Here is an 8,109-nt window from a genome sequence, read left to right as displayed (position 1 = left end):
TCAAACATATTTGACTCACCGTATGACATTTTTCCATAGCTTTAACACATAAAAAGTTTTCATATTTAGTTCATATCAATACACATGACGTTAGACCTATTTTTTGAATCATCCATTAACACTTTGCCGTCCAGCGTAACCACAGTGGTTACGTTCGCAAAATAGGTCGCACCGCAGAGATGACGTGAGCATAGTATCGCTCAGTGGCTAACGACTGTACTTCAGTATCTTTTGCATTTTGTTGGTGTTTTGTTTGGTAACAATAACTTGTACACGTACAGCGTTTTTTATGATTTCATAAGCACTTTAGCCCTGACATCATTGCAGACGAAAGAGAAGATACGATTCCGCTCGCGGATAATCTAGGATCTACTGTATTACGTCAATTTGCGTGATTGTAGTAACCTAGGTAGTGCAGACTGAATCAAAGCGGCTGTCAAAAAAGATCCAATGATCAGGAGTGTTTTTTTTCTTATGATAATCAACACTATGAAAAAGGTATTGTTAACAAAGGCAAAAATAATTAAACTTATAAAATGAACGAACTACATTTTCCGTCAATTTTTTAATTGACCATTGCATTTCTGAAAGAGCATCTTATATTACAAGGTATCAGAACCTGACAGAATATAAACAACCTACGAATAACGCTTAGTTCACTCCGAAATTTTAATGTGGCAACAAAATTGGCGAATTTCGATACGTACATACATAGCAAAAGTGAAATGTTTTTTTCTAACGTCGGTGAAAACAGCTTTACTAGTGAAGCTGACCGAATGAAATCCGCTTAGTTATGATCCGCTAGTCCTGGTGATGAATATAACGGTAAAGCAATCTGCGCTTCGTGTTGATGATGGACGTAATCTTCTGAGTCAACTACCGGCTTAATTGTGGAGAAGACATTACGGTTTCTTTTCCGGTTGAAATGTAACGATGTATTAGTAACCTTTAAAAGTGTTTGTAAGATTTGCTACACTTTTGGTTTTCAATAACTGAAACATCGTACTTACTCCACAGAAACGGGAACCCTTGTTCGGAACTAATTTGTCGTCTCCGCAAAAATCGACCCAGCGCGTCTGTCCACTTTCCCTGATATAACATTTCTCCGAACGAAATAAAAATGAACGAACGTGACTGTGACACGTGAATGTTTACTCCTGCGATTTGAAAACATTCGATAAAAAGTGAAACGAAGAATTGCCAGATGATTTGAAAGTCTGTTAAAAATGTGGAATTGTCTGTAAAAGTGTGCGGATCTGTAGAAATGTCTTTTAACGTTAATTTTCATAGATTCATTGATATTTTGTACATCGCGATGCACGTAAGATTGTCTTTTGTATATAATTGTATATTTTGTATATATACATCCATACCATGCCAAACCGATATAGTGATTCTCAGATTTCGACGAAAAGTGGTAGTTTTATTCATCATCGCAAAACATTGGCCCCTTTTTCCTTTTTTTTTGTTAGGGTGACCATTTCCATTTTAGGGTGGTCCGAAAAATAATTTTTTCCCCACTTTTTCCCAAAATTGACTTTTTTCAAAAAATCATAACCTCAGAACCAATGAGCCGGTTTAGATTATCGACATATCTAAAATAAATATGAGGCTGTTCTACATAACATATCTCGATTTTAGAGATGCTTTTTTTTTCGTTTTTGAGATACGATTTCTCAAAGTTAACCGCTGGTGCGAAAAATATTTTTTCTTCTTGCGAACGCATGTAATGGCTGTATATATTTACTAGCTGACCCGGCGAACTTCGTCCCTCCCAAAATTATTGCTTTGATATGAATTCTTTAGAACGAATTTCTAAACTTTTTCTCATCATAACATTGTTCTATGGGCAGAACACAACAAATACAACAAAATGAAGATGGCTCAAAAGGGACCTTTCCTTCATCGGATTTTGCGGTTAGCAAAACATTTGGCCTTCCATTTTTACCATTTTTATTTATGTAGATAGATGGATAGAAGATATAGGAATACGTTGTTTGCCTGAAAATCCATTTCTACTTTCGAACAAAGATCAACTTCGTTAGTGCAAATATCGAATGGCCTAACAACGCTCATCATGATGTAATTTTTGGTCTTATGGGAATTAAATTTTCCAAATTTTCCGACATTCCTTCAGAGTTTTCCGAAAATTTTCCGGTTTTGCTCTTCACTATATTGATCTACGGGGAGAGACAAATACAACAAAATAAAGAAGGCTAAAATCGGGCCATCCCTTCTTGGGGTTCTCCGCTTACGAACAGGTTTGGCCTTCCATTTTTATTTATATAGATAGATATAGGCTTACAGTGCGAGGCTGAAGGGATGCTCATGAACTGGGATGAAACGATCTCCGTTATCGCTTGGATGTAGTCAATCTTAATATTACTCAAAGATGTTCAGTCAGGGCTTTTAGAATCAGCTCATTGTCGTTTGCTCAAAAGAGACCCCTCTAGGAGAGTCATTTTTAGGGAAATTAGCGACGCACATGTTGCCGTACCGCTAATTCGGTTTAGTTGGTTTGTCGCCGGCCTTTCTATACATTATCGGGAAATTATAATCTGTTAAGTTAAAAACTAAGGAAGTTATCTATGTGGGAAATTTAAAAACCATCAAATTTTTGAAAATAATGATTTTGAAAACCACATGATGAAAGAATGGATGAATATTCCTTCCGAATACACCAAAAAACTCGTAGATGATAACGGTTATAGACAGTTAAAGATAGTTGAAATGAATAAGATAAACAAATGATGAAATTCTGAAATTGATTAACGCCATAGAAATCGAGCTGGAATTTCAACAAGCGTACGAATATGAGTTTGAGTCGATTTTCATACATTCGCCATTCTTAGAGAAACAAAAACCATTATTCTGAAAACAGATAGCAAATCTTTTAACTCTCATATGACACTATGACTTTATCTAAGTAGAATGCTCCGATAGCTCGTTTTCGATTTTCAAAAGAAGAGAAAAGAGATCTGCATGGTGGCGTATGATTACCAACACATGGGGGTAACCATCGAATCGAATGTACGTTCAGATGAACGCTGATGGAGTTTTAATCCAAAAAAAAAAAAAGAGTGAAACGCGTACTTTCAAAATTTTCTGAACGATGACGGAACATGTTTCCTATTGTATTGACAAAAAGGGCCAAGCTGAATTGAGAGACGCTGGGAATGGATGATCATCGGATCAATGCGACGGTCTGTTTTACGCACACCTCTCATACGCGGCTGAGCACAGATCCGAGTTTCTGGTACTTTGCCCAAATTTCCTGGGCTGATACTATAATTTGCAGCAATTTTACTTTGTGATGGATTGACCTTACAATATTTTACCACCAAATTTCGGATGGGAATTGAAATCTGTTTACCAGCCATAATTTCTTCAAGTTCCAACACTCTTTTCAACGATAAGCAACTGGAGCATAGCTTGAATCGAACGTAAATGGCGCCTACAAATAGATTTGACATAAGACAACAAAAGGGGTGCGTCATTTTGTTACAAGATATTGTGATTTTTTCCAGTGGATTTTTTCCATGTTATATCTGTTTCAATAAAAAAATACAAAATTTGCATAAAGCTCGAGAAATGGCGAACCAAATTGGAGTTATTCAATGCTGTTCAATAACGGTTGATATGAACTTCCATTTGAGAGGTTATTTTAATTATCATGCAAATTTTTTTAACCATTCAGCTATGAAAAAGTTTATAAATTTGGGTGGATTCCTTCCGTTGCGGGTCAATGTATGATCGAATGGGTCACTTTGCCCAGCAAACATTCAATCGTATAACTTTACACGTGCTAAGTCTTACAAGAAATCAGAATAAATCATAATCGCATATAATATCAATCGAAGTATGTATCGTGTTTATTTGAAATCGCATAAAATGTAAAAACTCGATTTTATATACCATTATCAAATTAAGTCGCAATTCGGTATAACAAACATCAGTTTTATGATGTACATTATCGTAAAATAGATTTAAACCGCATCATATGCGCATATTACGCTGATGCAGTTTGTGTGTCGTATAAGCGTATAATTTAAATCGATAGAGTACTGCAGTAAATCGTGTTACACGCTGAAGAAAATCATGAAACAGTAAATCATAATAGATCCTAATAAAGAACATAACACATCATACCATTGAAAGAATTTTACTGACAAGTTTCATTCCATAACAACAATGTCTTATTACATATGGAGACATAAAATAATTAAATTTTAAAAAAGAAGTGCTTTTGGTCGCTTATTCCCAAAACATCGCAACCGCTGGGGATGCTAAACGGATCTAAACGAGTATGAACGAAACTCATCATCAATTAACAGATAAAAATGGATTATTGTATGATTCACCAAAACAAAACAATTTGGTTTTTGATGTGATTGCCGCCACTTCAGCCGACTTAAAATTTCGGAACTGGCGGTTCATCATTATTGATATTGATTTGGCAGACCCACGATACTCTGTCCTCTGTTATTCGGCAGTTTCGTTGGCCACAATAATACTCCATCTTTAATCCAGTACATCGGAACTGTCAGCACTCGAAATTACTGATGTTCGAGAAAATAACAACGGCTATTAAAACTTGCAACAAAACGGAGTGTACATCGCATCGCTTTGCAAGGTTGCCAGATCGATCTATTATATTTATAATAAATCAGAACCTAAGTTGGATATGCTTGAGAGAACAAATTGTACAGTGAACATTGTAATAAAAAAAATATAAAATTGAGATAGTTTCATTGACATTGATTTATTTATTATTATTCCAATTCAATGATATTATATATTTGGTTTCTATGATAGGTAAGTCATATTTCCCTTTCCTTAGAACATAGTTAAATAAATAAAATCGGCAACCAGGAATGACTGTACCTACTGCATAGAATGTACTTGGTTATACTTTTTTCGAGTCATATGTATAAGTTTTAACTGCTGTCGAATTATATTTCAGATAGCCGTGTGGGATAGCTGATGGATGATAATCCAGACGACCGGAGTTCAATTGAATAATTCTTATTTCTACAAACATAAATACTCATATAAAAAATGGCGATTTGTGAGCCTATAATTAACATTTTACGAAAGTATTTTCCGCCATTTGTTTTGTTTTCTACATTTGTAATAAATCGTATATAAATATGGCAAAAGTCGTATTAGGTGCGTTGAAAATCTATTATGGTCGATGAAAGTTGCATATTCATCCAAACTAAGTCGGTAAGCGTTTGCCATGTATGTATATGGTCTCCACTTTTGCATCTATATGCCAGTTAGGCGCATTATATGCCAACCAAAACTTAGGGCATATGATGTTATATATACCCAGCAAACATTAAATCGTATAATTTTGCACGTGCCAAGTCTTACAAGAAATCCGAATAAATCATAATCGCATATAATATCAATCAAAGTATGTATCGTGTATATTTGAAATCGCATAAAATGTAAAAACTCGATTTTATGTACCATTATCAATTTTAGTCGCAATTCGGTATAATAAACATCAATTTTATGATGTATATTGTCGTAAAATATATTTAATCCGCATCATATGCGTATATTACGCTGATGCAATTCATGTGTCGTATAAGCGTATAATTTAAATCGATTCAGTACTGTAGTAAATCGTGTTGCATGCTGAAGAAAATCATGAAACAGTAATCATATTAGATCCTAATAAAGAACATATTACATCATATTGAAATGTCAATGAAATGCTGATGCACTCGAAAGTTTTAACCGCTGTTGAATTAAATTTCAGATAGCCGCGCGAGATAGCTGGTGGATGATAATCCAGACGACCGGAGTTCGAACCCACAACGGAGCAGTTTCCACCAAACATCAATCTGTGTCATTTTAAACATTCATATTCCACTCCCAACATAAGTCAATCAATCAATTATTATTTCTACGAACATAAATACAGCTCTCTAGAGCACTGAGAGCACAAGGCAGACAATTGGATATCCCCGCCTGGGATATCTTAGGTAGCCGTGATCCTGATCTTCTGCTTCATCTATACCTGTTCCTCAGAAACGCCGATGTCAACGTTTAATGATGTTTCCTTCGTTGTGTCCTCGTTTCATATCCCTCCTATCCAAACGATAAACTTTTACTTAGTCGCGGCAATACATACACACACTCTTTACAGATACACGAGCCAAAGGTTGTGCAGTCCACTGATCATTCAACAAGAGCCAAAGGTTGTACCGCTCATGACAACTCTACACGAGCTGATGATTGCGCCGGCTAGTGACCATTCTATCCTGGATTCCTCGAGTCGAGAAAGACGCACCACGCTAGATATGGGGTACAGACTAGGGGGGCGTTGCTGATTAATGGTCAGCTGCATTCCAATAGGAAGTATCCCGTGTCGGGCACACGTACAGAGCATCGAAGACTGCAACATACCAATTATGAGAACACTTGTAATACTAACCTCGAGCCAACCGCGAGTAATCGGTTACATATTACTTACATAGTTGTAAGCAAACATTGTCGAAATATTGAACTCCCGGCCCCGTTAGGCTGACGCCATATGAGCCTTAATAAAAATATATATTTTGGATAAAAAAAAAATAAATACTCATATATGAAAAAGGCGATTCGTGAGTTATGGGTATAATAAACATTTCACGAAAATATTTTGCGCCATTTGTTTTTTTTTTCTATGTCTGTAATAAATCGTATATGAGTATCGCAAAAGTCGTATTTGGTGCTTTGACAATTCATGGGTACCCAGCAAACATTAAATCGTATAATTTTGCACGTGCCAAGTCTTACAAGAAATCCGAATAAATCATAATCGCATATAATATCAATCAAAGTATGTATCGTGTATATTTGAAATCGCATAAAATGTATAAACTCGATTTTATATACCATTATCAAATTAAGTCGCAATTCGGTATAATAAACATCAATTTTATTATGTACATTGTCGTAAAATATATTTAATCCGCATCATATGCGTATATTACGCTGATGCAGTTTGTATGTCGTATAAGCGTATAATTTAAATCGATTCAGTACTGTAGTAAATCGTGTTGCATGCTGAAGAAAATCATGAAACATTAAATCATATTATATCCTAATAAAGAACATATTACATCATATTAAAATGTCAATGATGCACTCGAAAGTTATAAACGCTGTTGAATCAAATTTCATATAGCCGCGCGAGATATCTGGTGGATGATAATCCAGACGACCGGAGTTCGAACCCACATCGGAGCAGTTTTCACCAAACATCAATCTGTGCCATTTTAAACATTCATATTCCACTCCCAACACAAGTCAATCAAACAATTATTATTTCTACAAACATAAATACTCATATATACAAATGGCGATTCGTGAGGCTATAATAATCATTCCAGGAAAATATTTTGCGCCATTTGTTTTTTTTTCTATGTCTGTAATAAATCGTATATGAGTATCGCAAAAGTCGTATTTGGTGCTTTGACAATTCATGAATATATTCATATTAGATCGCAATTCAATTCAACATAATCGCTATTATAGCCGGTCAAAGTTGCATATTCATCCAAACAAATTCGGTAAGCATTTGCCATGTATGTATATGGCCTCCACTTTTGCATGCATATGCCAGCTAGGCGCATTATATGCCAACCAAATGTTAGGGCATATGATGTTATATATACGCTTGTTATGCGATTTAATGTTTGCTGGGCTACTCTCGTCTCGTCGCATTACTTTCGTCTCGTCTGACCAAACCACCTTATTTCAGTCATCACTGGTCCATGAAATGTGGTCCTGGACCGGCTTCAATCTTTTTTTTTATATATTTTTTATTTTTGCGGACAACCATGCCTTCTTAAGTGCTACTCTGCCCTTAAGACCTTTCTTATGAGACGATTTCGTACGGATTGTGATGTCAGTTGAGTGGAAAACTCGCTTTCAATGTGTTCCGCAATTTTGCAGAGCTGATAGTCCTCGACCTTGCTCCGACTTCTTCACGATAGCTCTGAAGATAATGAAGCTGAACAATATCGGCAATATTACCTGAGCTTTTACCAGTTTTGTGATGTTCAATGATAAAATTTCTGATGCTTATCGAAGTTTGGGTGTTTTGCAACA

This window comes from Toxorhynchites rutilus, chromosome 2 (assembly GCF_029784135.1).
Source record: "Toxorhynchites rutilus septentrionalis strain SRP chromosome 2, ASM2978413v1, whole genome shotgun sequence".
In the NCBI taxonomy this organism is placed as follows: domain Eukaryota; kingdom Metazoa; phylum Arthropoda; class Insecta; order Diptera; family Culicidae; genus Toxorhynchites; species Toxorhynchites rutilus.
This window is presented reverse-complemented; position numbering follows the sequence as displayed.